Source organism: Pseudophryne corroboree, chromosome 6 (genome assembly GCF_028390025.1).
Source record: "Pseudophryne corroboree isolate aPseCor3 chromosome 6, aPseCor3.hap2, whole genome shotgun sequence".
Taxonomy (NCBI): Eukaryota; Metazoa; Chordata; class Amphibia; order Anura; family Myobatrachidae; genus Pseudophryne; species Pseudophryne corroboree.
Genome location: NC_086449.1, coordinates 93,272,205 through 93,296,818, shown reverse-complemented (window position 1 = coordinate 93,296,818; position 24,614 = coordinate 93,272,205). Strand labels below are relative to the sequence as shown.

The 24,614-nt window shown below is 36.9% G+C and overlaps 43 non-coding genes across 43 annotated transcripts; 23 read left to right on the top strand and 20 right to left on the bottom strand.

The window, feature by feature from the left end:
* Positions 1–311: 311 nt before the first annotated feature.
* Positions 312–383, bottom strand: TRNAE-UUC (transfer RNA glutamic acid (anticodon UUC)). Its single transcript has one exon. It is a non-coding gene; the product is annotated as a tRNA-Glu (tRNA).
* Positions 384–497: 114 nt separating this feature from the next.
* TRNAM-CAU (transfer RNA methionine (anticodon CAU)) lies at positions 498–570 on the top strand. Its single transcript has one exon. It is a non-coding gene; the product is annotated as a tRNA-Met (tRNA).
* A 776-nt stretch (positions 571–1,346) lies between these two features.
* Positions 1,347–1,418, bottom strand: TRNAE-UUC (transfer RNA glutamic acid (anticodon UUC)). Its single transcript has one exon. It is a non-coding gene; the product is annotated as a tRNA-Glu (tRNA).
* Positions 1,419–2,381: 963 nt separating this feature from the next.
* On the bottom strand, positions 2,382–2,453 carry TRNAE-UUC (transfer RNA glutamic acid (anticodon UUC)). Its single transcript has one exon. It is a non-coding gene; the product is annotated as a tRNA-Glu (tRNA).
* Positions 2,454–2,567: 114 nt separating this feature from the next.
* Positions 2,568–2,640, top strand: TRNAM-CAU (transfer RNA methionine (anticodon CAU)). Its single transcript has one exon. It is a non-coding gene; the product is annotated as a tRNA-Met (tRNA).
* Positions 2,641–3,376: 736 nt separating this feature from the next.
* On the bottom strand, positions 3,377–3,448 carry TRNAE-UUC (transfer RNA glutamic acid (anticodon UUC)). Its single transcript has one exon. It is a non-coding gene; the product is annotated as a tRNA-Glu (tRNA).
* A 114-nt stretch (positions 3,449–3,562) lies between these two features.
* TRNAM-CAU (transfer RNA methionine (anticodon CAU)) lies at positions 3,563–3,635 on the top strand. Its single transcript has one exon. It is a non-coding gene; the product is annotated as a tRNA-Met (tRNA).
* A 776-nt stretch (positions 3,636–4,411) lies between these two features.
* On the bottom strand, positions 4,412–4,483 carry TRNAE-UUC (transfer RNA glutamic acid (anticodon UUC)). Its single transcript has one exon. It is a non-coding gene; the product is annotated as a tRNA-Glu (tRNA).
* A 114-nt stretch (positions 4,484–4,597) lies between these two features.
* Positions 4,598–4,670, top strand: TRNAM-CAU (transfer RNA methionine (anticodon CAU)). The gene has a single exon. It is a non-coding gene; the product is annotated as a tRNA-Met (tRNA).
* A 960-nt stretch (positions 4,671–5,630) lies between these two features.
* On the top strand, positions 5,631–5,703 carry TRNAM-CAU (transfer RNA methionine (anticodon CAU)). The gene has a single exon. It is a non-coding gene; the product is annotated as a tRNA-Met (tRNA).
* A 960-nt stretch (positions 5,704–6,663) lies between these two features.
* TRNAM-CAU (transfer RNA methionine (anticodon CAU)) lies at positions 6,664–6,736 on the top strand. Its single transcript has one exon. It is a non-coding gene; the product is annotated as a tRNA-Met (tRNA).
* A 776-nt stretch (positions 6,737–7,512) lies between these two features.
* TRNAE-UUC (transfer RNA glutamic acid (anticodon UUC)) lies at positions 7,513–7,584 on the bottom strand. The gene has a single exon. It is a non-coding gene; the product is annotated as a tRNA-Glu (tRNA).
* A 113-nt stretch (positions 7,585–7,697) lies between these two features.
* Positions 7,698–7,770, top strand: TRNAM-CAU (transfer RNA methionine (anticodon CAU)). The gene has a single exon. It is a non-coding gene; the product is annotated as a tRNA-Met (tRNA).
* A 777-nt stretch (positions 7,771–8,547) lies between these two features.
* On the bottom strand, positions 8,548–8,619 carry TRNAE-UUC (transfer RNA glutamic acid (anticodon UUC)). Its single transcript has one exon. It is a non-coding gene; the product is annotated as a tRNA-Glu (tRNA).
* A 114-nt stretch (positions 8,620–8,733) lies between these two features.
* On the top strand, positions 8,734–8,806 carry TRNAM-CAU (transfer RNA methionine (anticodon CAU)). Its single transcript has one exon. It is a non-coding gene; the product is annotated as a tRNA-Met (tRNA).
* Positions 8,807–9,768: 962 nt separating this feature from the next.
* On the top strand, positions 9,769–9,841 carry TRNAM-CAU (transfer RNA methionine (anticodon CAU)). Its single transcript has one exon. It is a non-coding gene; the product is annotated as a tRNA-Met (tRNA).
* A 773-nt stretch (positions 9,842–10,614) lies between these two features.
* Positions 10,615–10,686, bottom strand: TRNAE-UUC (transfer RNA glutamic acid (anticodon UUC)). The gene has a single exon. It is a non-coding gene; the product is annotated as a tRNA-Glu (tRNA).
* A 114-nt stretch (positions 10,687–10,800) lies between these two features.
* TRNAM-CAU (transfer RNA methionine (anticodon CAU)) lies at positions 10,801–10,873 on the top strand. The gene has a single exon. It is a non-coding gene; the product is annotated as a tRNA-Met (tRNA).
* Positions 10,874–11,649: 776 nt separating this feature from the next.
* Positions 11,650–11,721, bottom strand: TRNAE-UUC (transfer RNA glutamic acid (anticodon UUC)). Its single transcript has one exon. It is a non-coding gene; the product is annotated as a tRNA-Glu (tRNA).
* Positions 11,722–11,835: 114 nt separating this feature from the next.
* Positions 11,836–11,908, top strand: TRNAM-CAU (transfer RNA methionine (anticodon CAU)). Its single transcript has one exon. It is a non-coding gene; the product is annotated as a tRNA-Met (tRNA).
* Positions 11,909–12,685: 777 nt separating this feature from the next.
* Positions 12,686–12,757, bottom strand: TRNAE-UUC (transfer RNA glutamic acid (anticodon UUC)). The gene has a single exon. It is a non-coding gene; the product is annotated as a tRNA-Glu (tRNA).
* A 114-nt stretch (positions 12,758–12,871) lies between these two features.
* On the top strand, positions 12,872–12,944 carry TRNAM-CAU (transfer RNA methionine (anticodon CAU)). The gene has a single exon. It is a non-coding gene; the product is annotated as a tRNA-Met (tRNA).
* A 776-nt stretch (positions 12,945–13,720) lies between these two features.
* On the bottom strand, positions 13,721–13,792 carry TRNAE-UUC (transfer RNA glutamic acid (anticodon UUC)). The gene has a single exon. It is a non-coding gene; the product is annotated as a tRNA-Glu (tRNA).
* Positions 13,793–13,905: 113 nt separating this feature from the next.
* On the top strand, positions 13,906–13,978 carry TRNAM-CAU (transfer RNA methionine (anticodon CAU)). The gene has a single exon. It is a non-coding gene; the product is annotated as a tRNA-Met (tRNA).
* A 761-nt stretch (positions 13,979–14,739) lies between these two features.
* Positions 14,740–14,811, bottom strand: TRNAE-UUC (transfer RNA glutamic acid (anticodon UUC)). Its single transcript has one exon. It is a non-coding gene; the product is annotated as a tRNA-Glu (tRNA).
* A 114-nt stretch (positions 14,812–14,925) lies between these two features.
* Positions 14,926–14,998, top strand: TRNAM-CAU (transfer RNA methionine (anticodon CAU)). Its single transcript has one exon. It is a non-coding gene; the product is annotated as a tRNA-Met (tRNA).
* A 778-nt stretch (positions 14,999–15,776) lies between these two features.
* TRNAE-UUC (transfer RNA glutamic acid (anticodon UUC)) lies at positions 15,777–15,848 on the bottom strand. Its single transcript has one exon. It is a non-coding gene; the product is annotated as a tRNA-Glu (tRNA).
* Positions 15,849–15,962: 114 nt separating this feature from the next.
* On the top strand, positions 15,963–16,035 carry TRNAM-CAU (transfer RNA methionine (anticodon CAU)). The gene has a single exon. It is a non-coding gene; the product is annotated as a tRNA-Met (tRNA).
* A 776-nt stretch (positions 16,036–16,811) lies between these two features.
* On the bottom strand, positions 16,812–16,883 carry TRNAE-UUC (transfer RNA glutamic acid (anticodon UUC)). Its single transcript has one exon. It is a non-coding gene; the product is annotated as a tRNA-Glu (tRNA).
* A 114-nt stretch (positions 16,884–16,997) lies between these two features.
* Positions 16,998–17,070, top strand: TRNAM-CAU (transfer RNA methionine (anticodon CAU)). Its single transcript has one exon. It is a non-coding gene; the product is annotated as a tRNA-Met (tRNA).
* Positions 17,071–18,034: 964 nt separating this feature from the next.
* On the top strand, positions 18,035–18,107 carry TRNAM-CAU (transfer RNA methionine (anticodon CAU)). The gene has a single exon. It is a non-coding gene; the product is annotated as a tRNA-Met (tRNA).
* Positions 18,108–18,884: 777 nt separating this feature from the next.
* Positions 18,885–18,956, bottom strand: TRNAE-UUC (transfer RNA glutamic acid (anticodon UUC)). Its single transcript has one exon. It is a non-coding gene; the product is annotated as a tRNA-Glu (tRNA).
* Positions 18,957–19,070: 114 nt separating this feature from the next.
* On the top strand, positions 19,071–19,143 carry TRNAM-CAU (transfer RNA methionine (anticodon CAU)). The gene has a single exon. It is a non-coding gene; the product is annotated as a tRNA-Met (tRNA).
* A 776-nt stretch (positions 19,144–19,919) lies between these two features.
* Positions 19,920–19,991, bottom strand: TRNAE-UUC (transfer RNA glutamic acid (anticodon UUC)). The gene has a single exon. It is a non-coding gene; the product is annotated as a tRNA-Glu (tRNA).
* A 114-nt stretch (positions 19,992–20,105) lies between these two features.
* TRNAM-CAU (transfer RNA methionine (anticodon CAU)) lies at positions 20,106–20,178 on the top strand. The gene has a single exon. It is a non-coding gene; the product is annotated as a tRNA-Met (tRNA).
* Positions 20,179–20,956: 778 nt separating this feature from the next.
* Positions 20,957–21,028, bottom strand: TRNAE-UUC (transfer RNA glutamic acid (anticodon UUC)). The gene has a single exon. It is a non-coding gene; the product is annotated as a tRNA-Glu (tRNA).
* Positions 21,029–21,142: 114 nt separating this feature from the next.
* TRNAM-CAU (transfer RNA methionine (anticodon CAU)) lies at positions 21,143–21,215 on the top strand. The gene has a single exon. It is a non-coding gene; the product is annotated as a tRNA-Met (tRNA).
* A 777-nt stretch (positions 21,216–21,992) lies between these two features.
* Positions 21,993–22,064, bottom strand: TRNAE-UUC (transfer RNA glutamic acid (anticodon UUC)). Its single transcript has one exon. It is a non-coding gene; the product is annotated as a tRNA-Glu (tRNA).
* A 114-nt stretch (positions 22,065–22,178) lies between these two features.
* TRNAM-CAU (transfer RNA methionine (anticodon CAU)) lies at positions 22,179–22,251 on the top strand. The gene has a single exon. It is a non-coding gene; the product is annotated as a tRNA-Met (tRNA).
* Positions 22,252–23,028: 777 nt separating this feature from the next.
* On the bottom strand, positions 23,029–23,100 carry TRNAE-UUC (transfer RNA glutamic acid (anticodon UUC)). The gene has a single exon. It is a non-coding gene; the product is annotated as a tRNA-Glu (tRNA).
* A 113-nt stretch (positions 23,101–23,213) lies between these two features.
* Positions 23,214–23,286, top strand: TRNAM-CAU (transfer RNA methionine (anticodon CAU)). Its single transcript has one exon. It is a non-coding gene; the product is annotated as a tRNA-Met (tRNA).
* A 772-nt stretch (positions 23,287–24,058) lies between these two features.
* TRNAE-UUC (transfer RNA glutamic acid (anticodon UUC)) lies at positions 24,059–24,130 on the bottom strand. Its single transcript has one exon. It is a non-coding gene; the product is annotated as a tRNA-Glu (tRNA).
* A 114-nt stretch (positions 24,131–24,244) lies between these two features.
* TRNAM-CAU (transfer RNA methionine (anticodon CAU)) lies at positions 24,245–24,317 on the top strand. Its single transcript has one exon. It is a non-coding gene; the product is annotated as a tRNA-Met (tRNA).
* Positions 24,318–24,614: the final 297 nt, after the last annotated feature.

The following is a 24,614-nucleotide window of genomic DNA, read 5'->3' as shown; positions in this document are numbered from 1 at the left end:
AAATTTTTTTATTTTATTTTTCATGCAGCTGGAATCAATGATGGAAAAGGGGAGAATAATGCATTGTTCTTTTCTTTGTGATTTTTGTCCTCAGAGAGCCCATTTCTCACAGTTTCATAATACCTGGAAATTTTACATGTGATAAGGCCAATGATAATGGCACAGCAGTTGCCCAAAACCTTGTCACAATTAGTAGCAGTGGATCACGTCTGCAATTGGAACCACATCAGACACAAGGAAACATCTGGCTACAACTATTAGTTTTTGTTCCTCTGCTTTTGAATCTGTTTAGAAACAACAATAAGATTCCATTCCCATACTGGGAGTCGAACCCGGGCCGCCTGGGTGAAAACCAAGAGTCCTTACCGCTAGACCATATGGGAAGCTGAAATAAATCTCCTTCAAAGTTTCATACAAGGAAAACATTTTTACTGATATCGGAAATTTGTTAAACCAAAATGCCTCACCTTTTCTAATCCAAAAATAAGCCTACAGTTGCCTTGTTAGCGCAGTTGGTAGCGCGTCAGTCTCATAATCTGAAGGTCGTGAGTTCAAGCCTCACACAGGGCATTTTTATTGATGTCTATTTTGGGAGCATGGCATTGCAATATGAGAGATGCAGTCCTGTTTCTAACAAACTAGACTGATTGCATCAAAATGTTACCTTTCAGAAAGAGTTGTGTCATCTGTTTATAATTGCAGATAAGCTTTAATAATTCACCTGACCTATAAAAGTTTTCAGACCAGCAATAAAAGAAAAGATGTCAAATAACTCATCCAAGATGTACCCATTTAGGGGAAAAAAAGCATAAAGCATTTTTCATTCTATTTGTCATGACTGTTGTCCTCAGAACAGTGCATTGTAACTTGAGAGTTAAAACTCTGTTTCTTGTAAAGTTGCCAGAACACCTGTCCGGATTGAAGGAATTTTCTCTTTATAACAGGACTTAACATCTGTAAATTTGTTTTAACGCCAAAGGATTTTAGACCATAACTAATGGAAAAGGTGTTTTCAGATCACTTGACACATTTGTAACATTTTTTTATTTTATTTTTCATGCAGCTGGAATCAATGATGGAAAAGGGGAGCATAATGCATTGTTCTATTCTTTGTGATTTTTGTCCTCAGAGAGCCCATTTCTCACAGTTTCATAATACCTGGAAATTTTACCTGTGATAAGGCCAATGATAATGGCACAGCAGTTGCCCAAAACCTTGTCACAATTAGTAGCAGTGGATCACGTCTGCAATTGGAATCACATCAGACACAAAGAAACATCTGGCTACAACTATTAGTTTTTGTTCCTCTGCTTTTGAATCTGTTTAGAAACAACAATAAGATTCCATTCCCATACCAGGAGTCGAACCCGGGCCACCTGGGTGAAAACCAGGAATCCTTACCGCTAGACCATATGGGAAGCTGAAATAAATCTCCTTCAAAGTTTCATACAAGGAAAACATTTTTACTGATATCGGAAATTTGTTAAACCAAAATGCCTCACCTTTTCTAATCCAAATCTAAGGCTACAATTGCTTAGTTAGCGCAGTTGGTAGCGCGTAAGTCTTATAATCTGAAGTTCGTGAGTTCGAGCCTCACACAGGGCATTTTTATTGATGTCTGTTTTGGGAGCATGGCATTACAATATGAGAGATGCAGTCCTGTTTCTAACAAACTAGACTGATAGCATCAAAATGTTACCTTTCAGAAAGAGTTGTGTCATCTGTTTATAATTGCAGATAAGCTTTAATAATTCACCTGACCTATAAAAGATTTCAGACCAGCAATAAAAGAAAAGATGTCAAATAACTCATCCAAGATGTACCCATTTAGGGGAAAAAAAGCATAAAGCATTTTTCATTCTATTTGTCATGACTGTTGTCCTCAGAACAGTGCATTGTAACTTGAGAGTTAAAACTCTGTTTCTTGTAAAGTTGCCAGAACACCTATCCGGATTGAAGGAATTTTCTCTTTATAACAGGACTTAACATCTGTAAATTTGTTTTAACGCCAAAGGATTTTAGACCATAACTAATGGAAAAGGTGTTTTCAGATCACTTGACACATTTGTAACATTTTTTTATTTTATTTTTCATGCAGCTGGAATCAATGATGGAAAAGGGGAGCATAATGCATTGTTCTATTCTTTGTGATTTTTGTCCTCAGAGAGCCCATTTCTCACAGTTTCATAATACCTGGAAATTTTACCTGTGATAAGACCAATGATAATGGCACAGCAGTTGCCCAAAACCTTGTCACAATTAGTAGCAGTGGATCACGTCTGCAATTGGAATCACATCAGACACAAAGAAACATCTGGCTACAACTATTAGTTTTTGTTCCTCTGCTTTTGAATCTGTTTAGAAACAACAATAAGATTCCATTCCCATACCAGGAGTCGAACCCGGGCCACCTGGGTGAAAACCAGGAATCCTTACCGCTAGACCATATGGGAAGCTGAAATAAATCTCCTTCAAAGTTTCATACAAGGAAAACATTTTTACTGATATCGGAAATTTGTTAAACCAAAATGCCTCACCTTTTCTAATCCAAATCTAAGGCTACAGTTGCCTAGTTAGCGCAGTTGGTAGCGCGTAAGTCTCATAATCTGAAGTTCGTGAGTTCGAGTCTCACACAGGGCATTTTTATTGATGTCTGTTTTGGGAGCATGGCATTACAATATGAGAGATGCAGTCCTGTTTCTAACAAACTAGACTGATAGCATCAAAATGTTACCTTTCAGAAAGAGTTGTGTCATCTGTTTATAATTGCAGATAAGCTTTAATAATTCACCTGACCTATAAAAGATTTCAGACCAGCAATAAAAGAAAAGATGTCAAATAACTCATCCAAGATGTACCCATTTAGGGGAAAAAAAGCATAAAGCATTTTTCATTCTATTTGTCATGACTGTTGTCCTCAGAACAGTGCATTGTAACTTGAGAGTTAAAACTCTGTTTCTTGTAAAGTTGCCAGAACACCTATCCGGATTGAAGGAATTTTCTCTTTATAACAGGACTTAACATCTGTAAATTTGTTTTAACGCCAAAGGATTTTAGACCATAACTAATGGAAAAGGTGTTTTCAGATCACTTGACACATTTGTAACATTTTTTTATTTTATTTTTCATGCAGCTGGAATCAATGATGGAAAAGGGGAGCATAATGCATTGTTCTATTATTTGTGATTTTTGTCCTCAGAGAGCCCATTTCTCACAGTTTCATAATACCTGGAAATTTTACCTTTGATAAGGCCAATGATAATGGCACAGCAGTTGCCCAAAACCTTGTCACAATTAGTAGCAGTGGATCACGTCTGCAATTGGAATCACATCAGACACAAAGAAACATCTGTTTAGAAACAACAATAAGATTCTATTCCCATACCGGGAGTCGAACCCGGGCCACCTGGGTGAAAACCAGGAATCCTTACCGCTAGACCATATGGGAAGCTGAAATAAATCTCCTTCAAAGTTTCATACAAGGAAAACATTTTTACTGATATCGGAAATTTGTTAAATCAAAATGCCTCACCTTTTCTAATCCAAATCTAAGGCTACAGTTGCCTAGTTAGCGCAGTTGGTAGCGCGTAAGTCTCATAATCTGAAGTTCGTGAGTTCAAGCCTCACACAGGGCATTTTTATTGATGTCTGTTTTGGGAGCATGGCATTACAATATGAGAGATGCAGTCCTGTTTCTAACAAACTAGACTGATTGCATCAAAATGTTACCTTTCAGAAAGAGTTGTGTCATCTGTTTATAATTGCAGATAAGCTTTAATAATTCACCTGACCTATAAAAGATTTCAGACCAGCAATAAAAGAAAAGATGTCAAATAACTCATCCAAGATGTACCCATTTAGGGGAAAAAAAGCATAAAGCATTTTTCATTCTATTTGTCATGACTGTTGTCCTCAGAACAGTGCATTGTAACTTGAGAGTTAAAACTCTGTTTCTTGTAAAGTTGCCAGAACACCTATCCGGATTGAAGGAATTTTCTCTTTATAACAGGACTTAACATCTGTAAATTTGTTTTAACGCCAAAGGATTTTAGACCATAACTAATGGAAAAGGTGTTTTCAGATCACTTGACACATTTGTAACATTTTTTTATTTTATTTTTCATGCAGCTGGAATCAATGATGGAAAAGGGGAGCATAATGCATTGTTCTATTCTTTGTAATTTTTGTCCTCAGAGAGCCCATTTCTCACAGTTTCATAATACCTGGAAATTTTACCTGTGATAAGGCCAATGATAATGGCACAGCAGTTGCCCAAAACCTTGTCACAATTAGTAGCAGTGGATCACGTCTGCAATTGGAACCACATCAGACACAAGGAAACATCTGGCTACAACTATTAGTTTTTGTTCCTCTGCTTTTGAATCTGTTTAGAAACAACAATAAGATTCTATTCCCATACCGGGAGTCGAACCCAGGCCACCTGGGTGAAAACCAAGAATCCTTACCGCTAGACCATAAGGGAAGCTGAAATAAATCTCCTTCAAAGTTTCATACAAGGAAAACATTTTTACTGATATCGGAAATTTGTTAAACCAAAATGCCTCACCTTTTCTAATCCAAAAATAAGCCTACAGTTTCCTTGTTAGCGCAGTTGGTAGCGCGTCAGTCTCATAATCTGAAGGTCGTGAGTTCAAGCCTCACACAGGGCATTTTTATTGATGTCTATTTTGGGAGCATGGCATTGCAATATGAGATGCAGTCCTGTTTCTAACAAACTAGACTGATTGCATCAAAATGTTACCTTTCAGAAAGAATTGTGTCATCTGTTTATAATTGCAGATAAGCTTTAATAATTCACCTGACCTATAAAAGATTTCAGACCAGCAATAAAAGAAAAGATGTCAAATAACTCATCCAAGATGTACCCATTTAGGGGAAAAAAAGCATAAAGCATTTTTCATTCTATTTGTCATGACTGTTGTCCTCAGAACAGTGCATTGTAACTTGAGAGTTAAAACTCTGTTTCTTGTAAAGATGCCAGAACACCTATCCGGATTGAAGGAATTTTCTCTTTATAACAGGACTTAACATCTGTAAATTTGTTTTAACGCCAAAAGATTTTAGACCATAACTAATGGAAAAGGTGTTTTCAGATCACTTGACACATTTGTAACATTTTTTTATTTTATTTTTCATGCAGCTGGAATCAATGATGGAAAAGGGGAGCATAATGCATTGTAATTTTCTTTGTGATTTTTGTCCTCAGAGAGCCCATTTCTCACAGTTTCATAATACCTGGAAATTTTACCTGTGATAAGGCCAATGATAATGGCACAGCAGTTGCCCAAAACCTTGTCACAATTAGTAGCAGTGGATCATGTCTGCAATTGGAACCACATCAGACACAAGGAAACATCTGGCTACAACTATTAGTTTTTGTTCCTCTGCTTTTGAATCTGTTTAGAAAAAACAATAAGATTCCATTCCCATACTGGGAGTCGAACCCGGGCCGCCTGGGTGAAAACAAAGAGTCCTTACCGCTAGACCTTATGGGAAGCTGAAATAAATTTCCTTCAAAGTTTCATACAAGGAAAACATTTTTACTGATATCGGAAATTTGTTAAACCAAAATGCCTCACCTTTTCTAATCCAAAAATAAGCCTACAGTTGCCTTGTTAGCGCAGTTGGTAGCGCGTCAGTCTCATAATCTGAAGGTCGTGAGTTCAAGCCTCACACAGGGCATTTTTATTGATGTCTATTTTGGGAGCATGGCATTGCAATATGAGATGCAGTCCTGTTTCTAACAAACTAGACTGATTGCATCAAAATGTTACCTTTCAGAAAGAGTTGTGTCATCTGTTTATAATTGCAGATAAGCTTTAATAATTCACCTGACCTATAAAAGATTTCAGACCAGCAATAAAAGAAAAGATGTCAAATAACTCATCCAAGATGTACCCATTTAGGGGAAAAAAAGCATAAAGCATTTTTCATTCTATTTGTCATGACTGTTGTCCTCAGAACAGTGCATTGTAACTTGAGAGTTAAAACTCTGTTTCTTGTAAAGATGCCAGAACACCTATCCGGATTGAAGGAATTTTCTCTTTATAACAGGACTTAACATCTGTAAATTTGTTTTAACGCCAAAAGATTTTAGACCATAACTAATGGAAAAGGTGTTTTCAGATCACTTGACACATTTGTAACATTTTTTTATTTTATTTTTCATGCAGCTGGAATCAATGATGGAAAAGGGGAGCATAATGCATTGTAATTTTCTTTGTGATTTTTGTCCTCAGAGAGCCCATTTCTCACAGTTTCATAATACCTGGAAATTTTACCTGTGATAAGGCCAATGATAATGGCACAGCAGTTGCCCAAAACCTTGTCACAATTAGTAGCAGTGGATCACGTCTGCAATTGGAACCACATCAGACACAAGGAAACATCTGGCTACAACTATTAGTTTTTGTTCCTCTGCTTTTGAATCTGTTTAGAAACAACAATAAGATTCCATTCCCATACTGGGAGTCGAACCCGGGCCGCCTGGGTCAAAACCAAGAGTCCTTACCGCTAGACCTTATGGGAAGCTGAAATAAATCTCCTTCAAAGTTTCATACAAGGAAAACATTTTTACTGATATCGGAAATTTGTTAAACCAAAATGCCTCACCTTTTCTAATCCAAAAATAAGCCTACAGTTGCCTTGTTAGCGCAGTTGGTAGCGCGTCAGTCTCATAATCTGAAGGTCGTGAGTTCAAGCCTCACACAGGGCATTTTTATTGATGTCTATTTTGGGAGCATGGCATTGCAATATGAGAGATGCAGTCCTGTTTCTAACAAACTAGACTGATAGCATCAAAATGTTACCTTTCAGAAAGAGTTGTGTCATCTGTTTATAATTGCAGATAAGCTTTAATAATTCACCTGACCTATAAAAGATTTCAGACCAGCAATAAAAGAAAAGATGTCAAATAACTCATCCAAGATGTACCCATTTAGGGGAAAAAAAGCATAAAGCATTTTTCATTCTATTTGTCATGACTGTTGTCCTCAGAACAGTGCATTGTAACTTGAGAGTTAAAACTCTGTTTCTTGTAAAGTTGCCAGAACACCTGTCCGGATTGAAGGAATTTTCTCTTTATAAAAGGACTTAACATCTGTAAATTTGTTTTAACGCCAAAGGATTTTAGACCATAACTAATGGAAAAGGTGTTTTCAGATCACTTGACACATTTGTAACATTTTTTTATTTTATTTTTCATGCAGCTGGAATCAATGATGGAAAAGGGGAGCATAATGCATTGTTCTATTCTTTGTGATTTTTGTCCTCAGAGAGCCCATTTCTCACAGTTTCATAATACCTGGAAATTTTACCTGTGATAAGGCCAATGATAATGGCACAGCAGTTGCCCAAAACCTTGTCACAATTAGTAGCAGTGGATCACGTCTGCAATTGGAACCACATCAGACACAAGGAAACATCTGGCTACAACTATTAGTTTTTGTTCCTCTGCTTTTGAATCTGTTTAGAAACAACAATAAGATTCTATTCCCATACCAGGAGTCGAACCCAGGCCACCTGGGTGAAAACCAAGAATCCTTACCGCTAGACCATATGGGAAGCTGAAATAAATCTCCTTCAAAGTTTCATACAAGGAAAACATTTTTACTGATATCGGAAATTTTTAAACCAAAATGCCTCACCTTTTCTAATCCAAAAATAAGCCTACAGTTGCCTTGTTAGCGCAGTTGGTAGCGCGTCAGTCTCATAATCTGAAGGTCATGAGTACAAGCCTCACACAGGGCATTTTTATTGATGTCTATTTTGGGAGCATGGCATTGCAATATGAGAGATGCAGTCCTGTTTCTAACAAACTAGACTGATTGCATCAAAATGTTACCTTTCAGAAAGAGTTGTGTCATCTGTTTATAATTGCAGATAAGCTTTAATAATTCACCTGACCTATAAAAGTTTTCAGACCAGCAATAAAAGAAAAGATGTCAAATAACTCATCCAAGATCTACCCCATTTAGGGGAAAAAAAGCATAAAGCATTTTTCATTCTATTTGTCATGACTGTTGTCCTCAGAACAGTGCATTGTAACTTGAGAGTTAAAACTCTGTTTCTTGTAAAGTTGCCAGAACACCTGTCCGGATTGAAGGAATTTTCTCTTTATAACAGGACTTAACATCTGTAAATTTGTTTTAACGCCAAAGGATTTTAGACCATAACTAATGGAAAAGGTGTTTTCAGATCACTTGACACATTTGTAACATTTTTTTATTTTATTTTTCATGCAGCTGGAATAAATGATGGAAAAGGGGAGCATAATGCATTGTTCTATTCTTTGTGATTTTTGTTCTCAGAGAGCCCATTTCTCAATTTTACATAATACCTGGAAATTTTACCTGTGATAAGGCCAATGATAATGGCACAGCAGTTGCCCAAAACCTTGTCACAATTAGTAGCAGTGGATCACGTCTGCAATTGGAACCACATCAGACACAAGGAAACATCTGGCTACAACTACTAGTTTTTGTTCCTCTGCTTTTGAATCTGTTTAGAAACAACAATAAGATTCTATTCCCATACCGGGAGTCGAACCCAGGACACCTGGGTGAAAACCAAGAATCCTTACCGCTAGACCATATGGGAAGCTGAAATAAATCTCCTTCAAAGTTTCATGCAAGGAAAATTTTTTTACTGATATTGGAAATTTGTTAAACCAAAATGCCTCACCTTTTCTAATCCAAAAATAAGCCTACAGTTGCCTTGTTAGCGCAGTTGGTAGCGTGTCAGTCTCATAATCTGAAGGTCGTGAGTTCAAGCCTCACACAGGGCATTTTTATTGATGTCTATTTTGGGAGCATGGCATTGCAATATGAGAGATGCAGTCCTGTTTCTAACAAACTAGACTGATTGCATCAAAATGTTACCTTTCAGAAAGAGTTGTGTTATCTGTTTATAATTGCAGATAAGCTTTAATAATTCACCTGACCTATAAAAGATTTCAGACCAGCAATAAAAGAAAAGATGTCAAATAACTCATCCAAGATGTACCCATTTAGGGGAAAAAAAGCATAAAGCATTTTTCATTCTATTTGTCATGACTGTTGTCCTCAGAACAGTGCATTGTAACTTGAGAGTTAAAACTCTGTTTCTTGTAAAGATGCCAGAACACCTATCCGGATTGAAGGAATTTTCTCTTTATAACAGGACTTAACATCTGTAAATTTGTTTTAACGCCAAAGGATTTTAGACCATAACTAATGGAAAAGGTGATTTCAGATCACTTGACACATTTGTAACATTTTTTTATTTTATTTTTCATGCAGCTGGAATCAATGATCGAAAAGGGGAGCATAATGCATTGTTCTATTCTTTGTGATTTTTGTCCTCAGAGAGCCCATTTCTCACAGTTTCATAATACCTGGAAAATTTACATGTGATAAGGCCAATGATAATGGCACAGCAGTTGCCCAAAACCTTGTCACAATTAGTAGCAGTGGATCACGTCTGCAATTGGAACCACATCAGACACAAGGAAACATCTGGCTACAACTATTAGTTTTTGTTCCTCTGCTTTTGAATCTGTTTAGAAACAACAATAAGATTCCATTCCCATACCGGGAGTCGAACCGGGGCCGCCTGGGTGAAAACCAAGAATCCTTACCGCTAGATCATATGGGAAGCTGGAATAAATCTCCTTCAAAGTTTCATACAAGGAAAACATTTTTACTGATATCGGAAATTTGTTAAACCAAAATGCCTCACCTTTTCTAATCCAAAAATAAGCCTACAGTTGCCTTGTTAATGCAGTTGGTAGCGCGTCAGTCTCATAATCTGAAGGTCGTGAGTTCAAGCCTCACACAGGGCATTTTTATTGATGTCTATTTTGGGAGCATGGCATTGCAATATGAGAGATGCAGTCCTGTTTCTAACAAACTAGACTGATTGCATCAAAATGTTACCTTTCAGAAAGAGTTGTGTCATCTGTTTATAATTGCAGATAAGCTTTAATAATTCACCTGACCTATAAAAGTTTTCAGACCAGCAATAAAAGAAAAGATGTCAAATAACTCATCCAAGATCTACCCCATTTAGGGGAAAAAAAGCATAAAGCATTTTTCATTCTATTTGTCATGACTGTTGTCCTCAGAACAGTGCATTGTAACTTGAGAGTTAAAACTCTGTTTCTTGTAAAGTTGCCAGAACACCTGTCCGGATTGAAGGAATTTTCTCTTTATAACAGGACTTAACATCTGTAAATTTGTTTTAACGCCAAAGGATTTTAGACCATAACTAATGGAAAAGGTGTTTTCAGATCACTTGACACATTTGTAACATTTTTTTATTTTATTTTTCATGCAGCTGGAATCAATGATGGAAAAGGGGAGCATAATGCATTGTTCTATTCTTTGTGATTTTTGTCCTCAGCCCATTTCTCACAGTTTCATAATACCTGGAAATTTTACCTGTGATAAGGCCAATGATAATGGCACAGCAGTTGCCCAAAACCTTGTCACAATTAGTAGCAGTGGATCACGTCTGCAATTGGAACCACATCAGTCACAAGGAAACATCTGGCTACAACTATTAGTTTTTGTTCCTCTGCTTTTGAATCTGTTTAGAAACAACAATAAGATTCCATTCCCATACCGTGAGTCGAACCCGGGCCGCCTGGGTGAAAACCAGGAATCCTTACCGCTAGACCATATGGGAAGCTGAAATAAATCTACTTCAAAGTTTCATACAAGGAAAACATTTTTACTGATATCGGAAATTTGTTAAACCAAAATGCCTCACCTTTTCTAATCCAAATCTAAGGCTACAGTTCCCTTGTTAGCGCAGTTGGTAGCGCGTCAGTCTCATAATCTGAAGGTCGTGAGTTCAAGCCTCACACAGGGCATTTTTATTGATGTCTATTTTGGGAGCATGGCATTGCAATATGAGAGATGCAGTCCTGTTTCTAACAAACTAGACTGATTGCATCAAAATGTTACCTTTCAGAAAGAGTTGTGTCATCTGTTTATAATTGCAGATAAGCTTTAATAATTCACCTGACCTATAAAAGATTTCAGACCAGCAATAAAAGAAAAGATGTCAAATAACTCATCCAAGATGTACCCATTTAGGGGAAAAAAAGCATAAAGCATTTTTCATTCTATTTGTCATGCCTGTTGTCCTCAGAACAGTGCATTGTAACTTGAGAGTTAAAACTCTGTTTCTTGTAAAGTTGCCAGAACACCTATCCGGATTGAAGGAATTTTCTCTTTATAACAGGACTTAACATCTGTAAATTTGTTTTAACGCCAAAGGATTTTAGACCATAACTAATGGAAAAGGTGTTTTCAGATCACTTGACACATTTGTAACATTTTTTTATTTTATTTTTCATGCAGCTGGAATCAATGATGGAAAAGGGGAGCATAATGCATTGTTCTATTCTTTGTGATTTTTGTCCTCAGAGAGCCCATTTCTCACAGTTTCATAATACCTGGAAATTTTACCTGTGATAAGGCCAATGATAATGGCACAGCAGTTGCCCAAAACCTTGTCACAATTAGTAGCAGTGGATCACGTCTGCAATTGGAACCACATCAGACACAAGGAAACATCTGGCTACAACTATTAGTTTTTGTTCCTCTGCTTTTGAATCTGTTTAGAAACAACAATAAGATTCCATTCCCATACCGGGAGTCGAACCCGGGCCGCCTGGGTGAAAACCAAGAATCCTTACCGCTAGACCATATGGGAAGCTGAAATAAATCTCCTTCAAAGTTTCATACAAGGAAAACATTTTTACTGATATCGGAAATTTGTTAAACCAAAATGCCTCACCTTTTCTAATCCAAAAATAAGCCTACAGTTGCCTTGTTAGCGCAGTTGGTAGCGTGTCAGTTTCATAATCTGAAGGTTGTGAGTTCAAGCCTCACACAGGGCATTTTTATTGATGTCTATTTTGGGAGCATAGCATTGCAATATGAGAGATGCAGTCCTGTTTCTAACAAACTAGACTGATTGCATCAAAATGTTACCTTTCAGAAAGAGTTGTGTCATCTGTTTATAATTGCAGATAAGCTTTAATAATTCACCTGACCTATAAAAGTTTTCAGACCAGCAATAAAAGAAAAGATGTCAAATAACTCATCCAAGATCTACCCCATTTAGGGGAAAAAAAGCATAAAGCATTTTTCATTCTATTTGTCATGACTGTTGTCCTCAGAACAGTGCATTGTAACTTGAGAGTTAAAACTCTGTTTCTTGTAAAGTTGCCAGAACACCTGTCCGGATTGAAGGAATTTTCTCTTTATAACAGGACTTAACATCTGTAAATTTGTTTTAACGCCAAAGGATTTTAGACCATAACTAATGGAAAAGGTGTTTTCAGATCACTTGACACATTTGTAACATTTTTTTATTTTATTTTTCATGCAGCTGGAATAAATGATGGAAAAGGGGAGCATAATGCATTGTTCTATTCTTTGTGATTTTTGTCCTCAGAGAGCCCATTTCTCAATTTTACATAATACCTGGAAATTTTACCTGTGATAAGGCCAATGATAATGGCACAGCGGTTGCCCAAAACCTTGTCACAATTAGTAGCAGTGGATCACGTCTGCAATTAGAACCACATCAGTCACAAGGAAACATCTGGCTACAACTATTAGTTTTTGTTCCTCTGCTTTTGAATCTGTTTAGAAACAACAATAAGATTCCATTCCCATACCGTGAGTCGAACCCGGGCCACCTGGGTGAAAACCAGGAATCCTTACCGCTAGACCATATGGGAAGCTGAAATAAATCTCCTTCAAAGTTTCATACAAGGAAAACATTTTTACTGATATCGGAAATTTGTTAAACCAAAATGCCTCACCTTTTCTAATCCAAAAATAAGCCTACAGTTGCCTTGTTAGCGCAGTTGGTAGCGTGTCAGTTTCATAATCTGAAGGTTGTGAGTTCAAGCCTCACACAGGGCATTTTTGTTGATGTCTATTTTGGGAGCATAGCATTGCAATATGAGAGATGCAGTCCTGTTTCTAACAAACTAGACTGATTGCATCAAAATGTTACCTTTCAGAAAGAGTTGTGTCATCTGTTTATAATTGCAGATAAGCTTTAATAATTCACCTGACCTATAAAAGTTTTCAGACCAGCAATAAAAGAAAAGATGTCAAATAACTCATCCAAGATGTACCCATTTAGGGGAAAAAAAGCATAAAGCATTTTTCATTCTATTTGTCATGACTGTTGTCCTCAGAACAGTGCATTGTAACTTGAGAGTTAAAACTCTGTTTCTTGTAAAGTTGCCAGAACACCTGTCCGGATTGAAGGAATTTTCTCTTTATAACAGGACTTAACATCTGTAAATTTGTTTTAACGCCAAAGGATTTTAGACCATAACTAATGGAAAAGGTGTTTTCAGATCACTTGACACATTTGTAACATTTTTTTATTTTATTTTTCATGCAGCTGGAATAAATGATGGAAAAGGGGAGCATAATGCATTGTTCTATTCTTTGTGATTTTTGTCCTCAGAGAGCCCATTTCTCAATTTTACATAATACCTGGAAATTTTACCTGTGATAAGGCCAATGATAATGGCACAGCGGTTGCCCAAAACCTTGTCACAATTAGTAGCAGTGGATCACGTCTGCAATTAGAACCACATCAGTCACAAGGAAACATCTGGCTACAACTATTAGTTTTTGTTCCTCTGCTTTTGAATCTGTTTAGAAACAACAATAAGATTCCATTCCCATACCGTGAGTCGAACCCGGGCCACCTGGGTGAAAACCAGGAATCCTTACCGCTAGACCATATGGGAAGCTGAAATAAATCTACTTCAAAGTTTCATACAAGGAAAACATTTTTACTGATATCGGAAATTTGTTAAACCAAAATGCCTCACCTTTTCTAATCCAAATTACGGCTACAGTTCCCTTGTTAGCGCAGTTGGTAGCGCGTCAGTCTCATAATCTGAAGGTCGTGAGTTCAAGCCTCACACAGGGCATTTTTATTGATGTCTATTTTGGGAGCATGGCATTGCAATATGAGAGATGCAGTCCTGTTTCTAACAAACTAGACTGATTGCATCAAAATGTTACCTTTCAGAAAGAGTTGTGTCATCTGTTTATAATTGCAGATAAGCTTTAATAATTCACCTGACCTATAAAAGATTTCAGACCAGCAATAAAAGAAAAGATGTCAAATAACTCATCCAAGATGTACCCATTTAGGGGAAAAAAAGCATAAAGCATTTTTCATTCTATTTGTCATGCCTGTTGTCCTCAGAACAGTGCATTGTAACTTGAGAGTTAAAACTCTGTTTCTTGTAAAGTTGCCAGAACACCTATCCGGATTGAAGGAATTTTCTCTTTATAACAGGACTTAACATCTGTAAATTTGTTTTAACGCCAAAGGATTTTAGACCATAACTAATGGAAAAGGTGTTTTCAGATCACTTGACACATTTGTAACATTTTTTTATATTATTTTTCATGCAGCTGGAATCAATGATGGAAAAGGGGAGCATAATGCATTGTTCTATTCTTTGTGATTTTTGTCCTCAGCCCATTTCTCACAGTTTCATAATACCTGGAAATTTTACCTGTGATAAGGCCAATGATAATGGCACAGCAGTTGCCCAAAACCTTGTCACAATTAGTAGCAGTGGATCACGTCTGCAATTGGAACCACATCAGACACAAGGAAACATCTGGCTACAACTATTAGTTTTTGTTCCTCTGCTTTTGAATCAACAATAAGATTCTATTCCCATACCAGGAGTCGAACCCGGGCCGCCTGGGTGAAAACCAAGAATCCTTACCGCTAGACCATATGGGAAGCTGAAATAAATCTACTTCAAAGTTTCATACAAGGAAAACATTTTTACTGATATCGGAAATTTGTTAAACCAAAATGCCTCACCTTTTCTAATCCAAAAATAAGCCTACAGTTGCCTTGTTAGCGCAGTTGGTAGCGCGTCAGTCTCATAATCTGAAGGTCGTGAGTTCAAGCCTCACACAGGGCATTTTTATTGATGTCTGTTTTGGGAGCATGGCATTGCAATATGAGAGATGCAGTCCTGTTTCTAACAAACTAGACTGATTGCATCAAAATGCTACCTTTCAGAAAGAGTTGTGTTATCTGTTTATAATTGCAGATAAGCTTTAATAATTCACCTGACCTATAAAAGTTTTCAGACCAGCAATAAAAGAAAAGATGTCAAATAACTCATCCAAGATCTACCCCCATTTAGGGGAAAAAAAGCATAAAGCATTTTTCATTCTATTTGTCATGACTGTTGTCCTCAGAACAGTGCATTGTAACTTGAGAGTTAAAACTCTGTTTCTTGTAAAGTTGCCAGAACACCTGTCCGGATTGAAGGAATTTTCTCTTTATAACAGGACTTAACATCTGTAAATTTGTTTTAACGCCAAAGGATTTTAGACCATAACTAATGGAAAAGGTGTTTTCAGATCACTTGACACATTTGTAACATTTTTTTATTTTATTTTTCATGCAGCTGGAATAAATGATGGAAAAGGGGAGCATAATGCATTGTTCTATTCTTTGTGATTTTTGTTCTCAGAGAGCCCATTTCTCAATTTTACATAATACCTGGAAATTTTACCTATGATAAGGCCAATGATAATGGCACAGCAGTTGCCCAAAACCTTGTCACAATTAGTAGCAGTGGATCACGTCTGCAATTGGAACCACATCAGACACAAGGAAACATCTGGCTACAACTACTAGTTTTTGTTCCTCTGCTTTTGAATCTGTTTAGAAACAACAATAAGATTCTATTCCCATACCGGGAGTCGAACCCAGGCCACCTGGGTGAAAACCAAGAATCCTTACCGCTAGACCATATGGGAAGCTGAAATAAATCTCCTTCAAAGTTTCATGCAAGGAAAATTTTTTTACTGATATTGGAAATTTGTTAAACCAAAATGCCTCACCTTTTCTAATCCAAAAATAAGCCTACAGTTGCCTTGTTAGCGCAGTTGGTAGCGTGTCAGTCTCATAATCTGAAGGTCGTGAGTTCAAGCCTCACACAGGGCATTTTTATTGATGTCTATTTTGGGAGCATGGCATTGCAATATGAGAGATGCAGTCCTGTTTCTAACAAACTAGACTGATTGCATCAAAATGTTACCTTTCAGAAAGAGTTGTGTCATCTGTTTATAATTGCAGATAAGCTTTAATAATTCACCTGACCTATAAAAGATTTCAGACCAGCAATAAAAGAAAAGATGTCAAATAACTCATCCAAGATGTACCCATTTAGGGGAAAAAAAGCATAAAGCATTTTTCATTCTATTTGTCATGACTGTTGTCCTCAGAACAGTGCATTGTAACTTGAGAGTTAAAACTCTGTTTCTTGTAAAGATGCCAGAACACCTATACGGATTGAAGGAATTTTCTCTTTATAACAGGACTTAACATCTGTAAATTTGTTTTAACGCCAAAGGATTTTAGACCATAACTAATGGAAAAGGTGTTTTCAGATCACTTGACACATTTGTAACATTTTTTTATTTTATTTTTCATGCAGCTGGAATCAATGATCGAAAAGGGGAGCATAACGCATTGTTCTATTCTTTGTGATTTTTGTCCTCAGAGAGCCCATTTCTCACAGTTTCATAATACCTTGAAAATTTACATGTGATAAGGCCAATGATAATGGCACAGCAGTTGCCCAAAACCTTGTCACAATTAGTAGCAGTGGATCACGTCTGCAATTGGAACCACATCAGACACAAGGAAACATCTGGCTACAACTATTAGTTTTTGTTCCTCTGCTTTTGAATCTGTTTAGAAACAACAATAAGATTCCATTCCCATACCGGGAGTCGAACCCGGGCCGCCTGGGTGAAAACCAAGAATCCTTACCGCTAGACCATATGGGAAGCTGAAATAAATCTCCTTCAAAGTTTCATACAAGGAAAACATTTTTACTGATATCGGAAATTTGTTAACCCAAAATGCCTCACCTTTTCTAATCCAAAAATAAGCCTACAGTTGCCTTGTTAGTGCAGTTGGTAGCGCGTCAGTTTCATAATCTGAAGGCTGTGAGTTCAAGCCTCCCACAGGGCATTTTTATTGATGTCTATTTTGGGAGCATGGCATTGCAATATGAGAGATGCAGTCCTGTTTCTAACAAACTAGACTGATTGCATCAAAATGTTACCTTTCAGAAAGAGTTGTGTCATCTGTTTATAATTGCAGATAAGCTTTAATAATTCACCTGACCTATAAAAGTTTTCAGACCAGCAATAAAAGAAAAGATGTCAAATAACTCATCCAAGATCTACCCCATTTAGGGGAAAAAAAAGCATAAAGCATTTTTCATTCTATTTGTCATGACTGTTGTCCTCAGAACAGTGCATTGTAACTTGAGAGTTAAAACTCTGTTTCTTGTAAAGTTGCCAGAACACCTGTCCGGATTGAAGGAATTTTCTCTTTATAACAGGACTTAACATCTGTAAATTTGTTTTAACGCCAAAGGATTTTAGACCATAACTAATGGAAAAGGTGTTTTCAGATCACTTGACACATTTGTAACATTTTTTTATTTTATTTTTCATGCAGCTGGAATAAATGATGGAAAAGGGGAGCATAATGCATTGTTCTATTCTTTGTGATTTTTGTCCTCAGAGAGCCCATTTCTCAATTTTACATAATACCTGGAAATTTTACCTGTGATAAGGCCAATGATAATGGCACAACGGTTGCCCAAAACCTTGTCACAATTAGTAGCAGTGGATCACGTCTGCAATTGGAACCACATCAGTCACAAGGAAACATCTGGCTACAACTATTAGTTTTTGTTCCTCTGCTTTTGAATCTGTTTAGAAACAACAATAAGATTCCATTCCCATACCGTGAGTCGAACCCGGGCCACCTGGGTGAAAACCAGGAATCCTTACCGCTAGACCATATTGGAAGCTGAAATAAATCTCCTTCAAAGTTTCATACAAGGAAAACATTTCTACTGATATCGGAAATTTGTTAAACCAAAATGCCTCACCTTTTCTAATCCAAAAATAAGCCTACAGTTGCCTTGTTAGCGCAGTTGGTAGCGTGTCAGTTTCATAATCTGAAGGTTGTGAGTTCAAGCCTCACACAGGGCATTTTTGTTGATGTCTATTTTGGGAGCATAGCATTGCAATATGAGAGATGCAGTCCTGTTTCTAACAAACTAGACTGATTGCATCAAAATGTTACCTTTCAGAAAGAGTTGTGTCATCTGTTTATAATTGCAGATAAGCTTTAATAATTCACCTGACCTATAAAAGTTTTCAGACCAGCAATAAAAGAAAAGATGTCAAATAACTCATCCAAGATGTACCCCATTTAGGGGAAAAAAAGCATAAAGCATTTTTCATTCTATTTGTCATGACTGTTGTCCTCAGAACAGTGCATTGTAACTTGAGAGTTAAAACTCTGTTTCTTGTAAAGTTGCCAGAACACCTGTCCGGATTGAAGGAATTTTCTCTTTATAACAGGACTTAACATCTGTAAATTTGTTTTAACGCCAAAGGATTTTAGACCATAACTAATGGAAAAGGTGTTTTCAGATCACTTGACACATTTGTAACATTTTTTTATTTTATTTTTCATGCAGCTGGAATAAATGATGGAAAAGGGGAGCATAATGCATTGTTCTATTCTTTGTGATTTTTGTTCTCAGAGAGCCCATTTCTCAATTTTACATAATACCTGGAAATTTTACCTATGATAAGGCCAATGATAATGGCACAGCAGTTGCCCAAAACCTTGTCACAATTAGTAGCAGTGGATCACGTCTGCAATTGGAACCACATCAGACACAAGGAAACATCTGGCTACAACTACTAGTTTTTGTTCCTCTGCTTTTGAATCTGTTTAGAAACAACAATAAGATTCTATTCCCATACCGGGAGTCGAACCCAGGCCACCTGGGTGAAAACCAAGAATCCTTACCGCTAGACCATATGGGAAGCTGAAATAAATCTCCTTCAAAGTTTCATGCAAGGAAAATTTTTTTACTGATATTGGAAATTTGTTAAACCAAAATGCCTCACCTTTTCTAATCCAAAAATAAGCCTACAGTTGCCTTGTTAGCGCAGTTGGTAGCGTGTCAGTCTCATAATCTGAAGGTCGTGAGTTCAAGCCTCACACAGGGCATTTTTATTGATGTCTATTTTGGGAGCATGGCATTGCAATATGAGAGATGCAGTCCTGTTTCTAACAAACTAGACTGATTGCATCAAAATGTTACCTTTCAGAAAGAGTTGTGTCATCTGTTTATAATTGCAGATAAGCTTTAATAATTCACCTGACCTATAAAAGATTTCAGACCAGCAATAAAAGAAAAGATGTCAAATAACTCATCCAAGATGTACCCATTTAGGGGAAAAAAAGCATAAAGCATTTTTCATTCTATTTGTCATGACTGTTGTCCTCAGAACAGTGCATTGTAACTTGAGAGTTAAAACTCTGTTTCTTGTAAAGATGCCAGAACACCTATACGGATTGAAGGAATTTTCTCTTTATAACAGGACTTAACATCTGTAAATTTGTTTTAACGCCAAAGGATTTTAGACCATAACTAATGGAAAAGGTGTTTTCAGATCACTTGACACATTTGTAACATTTTTTTATTTTATTTTTCATGCAGCTGGAATCAATGATCGAAAAGGGGAGCATAACGCATTGTTCTATTCTTTGTGATTTTTGTCCTCAGAGAGCCCATTTCTCACAGTTTCATAATACCTTGAAAATTTACATGTGATAAGGCCAATGATAATGGCACAGCAGTTGCCCAAAACCTTGTCACAATTAGTAGCAGTGGATCACGTCTGCAATTGGAACCACATCAGACACAAGGAAACATCTGGCTACAACTATTAGTTTTTGTTCCTCTGCTTTTGAATCTGTTTAGAAACAACAATAAGATTCCATTCCCATACCGGGAGTCGAACCCGGGCCGCCTGGGTGAAAACCAAGAATCCTTACCGCTAGACCATATGGGAAGCTGAAATAAATCTCCTTCAAAGTTTCATACAAGGAAAACATTTTTACTGATATCGGAAATTTGTTAACCCAAAATGCCTCACCTTTTCTAATCCAAAAATAAGCCTACAGTTGCCTTGTTAGTGCAGTTGGTAGCGCGTCAGTTTCATAATCTGAAGGCTGTGAGTTCAAGCCTCCCACAGGGCATTTTTATTGATGTCTATTTTGGGAGCATGGCATTGCAATATGAGAGATGCAGTCCTGTTTCTAACAAACTAGACTGATTGCATCAAAATGTTACCTTTCAGAAAGAGTTGTGTCATCTGTTTATAATTGCAGATAAGCTTTAATAATTCACCTGACCTATAAAAGTTTTCAGACCAGCAATAAAAGAAAAGATGTCAAATAACTCATCCAAGATCTACCCCATTTAGGGGAAAAAAAAGCATAAAGCATTTTTCATTCTATTTGTCATGACTGTTGTCCTCAGAACAGTGCATTGTAACTTGAGAGTTAAAACTCTGTTTCTTGTAAAGTTGCCAGAACACCTGTCCGGATTGAAGGAATTTTCTCTTTATAACAGGACTTAACATCTGTAAATTTGTTTTAACGCCAAAGGATTTTAGACCATAACTAATGGAAAAGGTGTTTTCAGATCACTTGACACATTTGTAACATTTTTTTATTTTATTTTTCATGCAGCTGGAATAAATGATGGAAAAGGGGAGCATAATGCATTGTTCTATTCTTTGTGATTTTTGTCCTCAGAGAGCCCATTTCTCAATTTTACATAATACCTGGAAATTTTACCTGTGATAAGGCCAATGATAATGGCACAACGGTTGCCCAAAACCTTGTCACAATTAGTAGCAGTGGATCACGTCTGCAATTGGAACCACATCAGTCACAAGGAAACATCTGGCTACAACTATTAGTTTTTGTTCCTCTGCTTTTGAATCTGTTTAGAAACAACAATAAGATTCCATTCCCATACCGTGAGTCGAACCCGGGCCACCTGGGTGAAAACCAGGAATCCTTACCGCTAGACCATATGGGAAGCTGAAATAAATCTCCTTCAAAGTTTCATACAAGGAAAACATTTCTACTGATATCGGAAATTTGTTAAACCAAAATGCCTCACCTTTTCTAATCCAAAAATAAGCCTACAGTTGCCTTGTTAGCGCAGTTGGTAGCGTGTCAGTTTCATAATCTGAAGGTTGTGAGTTCAAGCCTCACACAGGGCATTTTTGTTGATGTCTATTTTGGGAGCATAGCATTGCAATATGAGAGATGCAGTCCTGTTTCTAACAAACTAGACTGATTGCATCAAAATGTTACCTTTCAGAAAGAGTTGTGTCATCTGTTTATAATTGCAGATAAGCTTTAATAATTCACCTGACCTATAAAAGTTTTCAGACCAGCAATAAAAGAAAAGATGTCAAATAACTCATCCAAGATGTACCCCATTTAGGGGAAAAAAAGCATAAAGCATTTTTCATTCTATTTGTCATGACTGTTGTCCTCAGAACAGTGCATTGTAACTTGAGAGTTAAAACTCTGTTTCTTGTAAAGTTGCCAGAACACCTGTCCGGATTGAAGGAATTTTCTCTTTATAACAGGACTTAACATCTGTAAATTTGTTTTAACGCCAAAGGATTTTAGACCATAACTAATGGAAAAGGTGTTTTCAGATCACTTGACACATTTGTAACATTTTTTTATTTTATTTTTCATGCAGCTGGAATAAATGATGGAAAAGGGGAGCATAATGCATTGTTCTATTCTTTGTGATTTTTGTCCTCAGAGAGCCCATTTCTCAATTTTACATAATACCTGGAAATTTTACCTGTGATAAGGCCAATGATAATGGCACAGCGGTTGCCCAAAACCTTGTCACAATTAGTAGCAGTGGATCACGTCTGCAATTAGAACCACATCAGTCACAAGGAAACATCTGGCTACAACTATTAGTTTTTGTTCCTCTGCTTTTGAATCTGTTTAGAAACAACAATAAGATTCCATTCCCATACCGTGAGTCGAACCCGGGCCACCTGGGTGAAAACCAGGAATCCTTACCGCTAGACCATATGGGAAGCTGAAATAAATCTACTTCAAAGTTTCATACAAGGAAAACATTTTTACTGATATCGGAAATTTGTTAAACCAAAATGCCTCACCTTTTCTAATCCAAAAATAAGCCTACAGTTGCCTTGTTAGCGCAGTTGGTAGCGTGTCAGTTTCATAATCTGAAGGTTGTGAGTTCAAGCCTCACACAGGGCATTTTTGTTGATGTCTATTTTGGGAGCATAGCATTGCAATATGAGAGATGCAGTCCTGTTTCTAACAAACTAGACTGATTGCATCAAAATGTTACCTTTCAGAAAGAGTTGTGTCATCTGTTTATAATTGCAGATAAGCTTTAATAATTCACCTGACCTATAAAAGTTTTCAGACCAGCAATAAAAGAAAAGATGTCAAATAACTCATCCAAGATGTACCCCATTTAGGGGAAAAAAAGCATAAAGCATTTTTCATTCTATTTGTCATGACTGTTGTCCTCAGAACAGTGCATTGTAACTTGAGAGTTAAAACTCTGTTTCTTGTAAAGTTGCCAGAACACCTGTCCGGATTGAAGGAATTTTCTCTTTATAACAGGACTTAACATCTGTAAATTTGTTTTAACGCCAAAGGATTTTAGACCATAACTAATGGAAAAGGTGTTTTCAGATCACTTGACACATTTGTAACATTTTTTTATTTTATTTTTCATGCAGCTGGAATAAATGATGGAAAAGGGGAGCATAATGCATTGTTCTATTCTTTGTGATTTTTGTCCTCAGAGAGCCCATTTCTCAATTTTACATAATACCTGGAAATTTTACCTGTGATAAGGCCAATGATAATGGCACAGCGGTTGCCCAAAACCTTGTCACAATTAGTAGCAGTGGATCACGTCTGCAATTAGAACCACATCAGTCACAAGGAAACATCTGGCTACAACTATTAGTTTTTGTTCCTCTGCTTTTGAATCTGTTTAGAAACAACAATAAGATTCCATTCCCATACCGTGAGTCGAACCCGGGCCACCTGGGTGAAAACCAGGAATCCTTACCGCTAGACCATATGGGAAGCTGAAATAAATCTACTTCAAAGTTTCATACAAGGAAAACATTTTTACTGATATCGGAAATTTGTTAAACCAAAATGCCTCACCTTTTCTAATCCAAATTACGGCTACAGTTCCCTTGTTAGCGCAGTTGGTAGCGCGTCAGTCTCATAATCTGAAGGTCGTGAGTTCAAGCCTCACACAGGGCATTTTTATTGATGTCTATTTTGGGAGCATGGCATTGCAATATGAGAGATGCAGTCCTGTTTCTAACAAACTAGACTGATTGCATCAAAATGTTACCTTTCAGAAAGAGTTGTGTCATCTGTTTATAATTGCAGATAAGCTTTAATAATTCACCTGACCTATAAAAGATTTCAGACCAGCAATAAAAGAAAAGATGTCAAATAACTCATCCAAGATGTACCCATTTAGGGGAAAAAAAGCATAAAGCATTTTTCATTCTATTTGTCATGCCTGTTGTCCTCAGAACAGTGCATTGTAACTTGAGAGTTAAAACTCTGTTTCTTGTAAAGTTGCCAGAACACCTATCCGGATTGAAGGAATTTTCTCTTTATAACAGGACTTAACATCTGTAAATTTGTTTTAACGCCAAAGGATTTTAGACCATAACTAATGGAAAAGGTGTTTTCAGATCACTTGACACATTTGTAACATTTTTTTATATTATTTTTCATGCAGCTGGAATCAATGATGGAAAAGGGGAGCATAATGCATTGTTCTATTCTTTGTGATTTTTGTCCTCAGCCCATTTCTCACAGTTTCATAATACCTGGAAATTTTACCTGTGATAAGGCCAATGATAATGGCACAGCAGTTGCCCAAAACCTTGTCACAATTAGTAGCAGTGGATCACGTCTGCAATTGGAACCACATCAGACACAAGGAAACATCTGGCTACAACTATTAGTTTTTGTTCCTCTGCTTTTGAATCTGTTTAGAAACAACAATAAGATTCTATTCCCATACCAGGAGTCGAACCCGGGCCGCCTGGGTGAAAACCAAGAATCCTTACCGCTAGACCATATGGGAAGCTGAAATAAATCTACTTCAAAGTTTCATACAAGGAAAACATTTTTACTGATATCGGAAATTTGTTAAACCAAAATGCCTCACCTTTTCTAATCCAAAAATAAGCCTACAGTTGCCTTGTTAGCGCAGTTGGTAGCGCGTCAGTCTCATAATCTGAAGGTCGTGAGTTCAAGCCTCACACAGGGCATTTTTATTGATGTCTATTTTGGGAGCATGGCATTGCAATATGAGAGATGCAGTCCTGTTTCTAACAAACTAGACTGATTGCATCAAAATGCTACCTTTCAGAAAGAGTTGTGTTATCTGTTTATAATTGCAGATAAGCTTTAATAATTCACCTGACCTATAAAAGTTTTCAGACCAGCAATAAAAGAAAAGATGTCAAATAACTCATCCAAGATCTACCCCCATTTAGGGGAAAAAAAGCATAAAGCATTTTTCATTCTATTTGTCATGACTGTTGTCCTCAGAACAGTGCATTGTA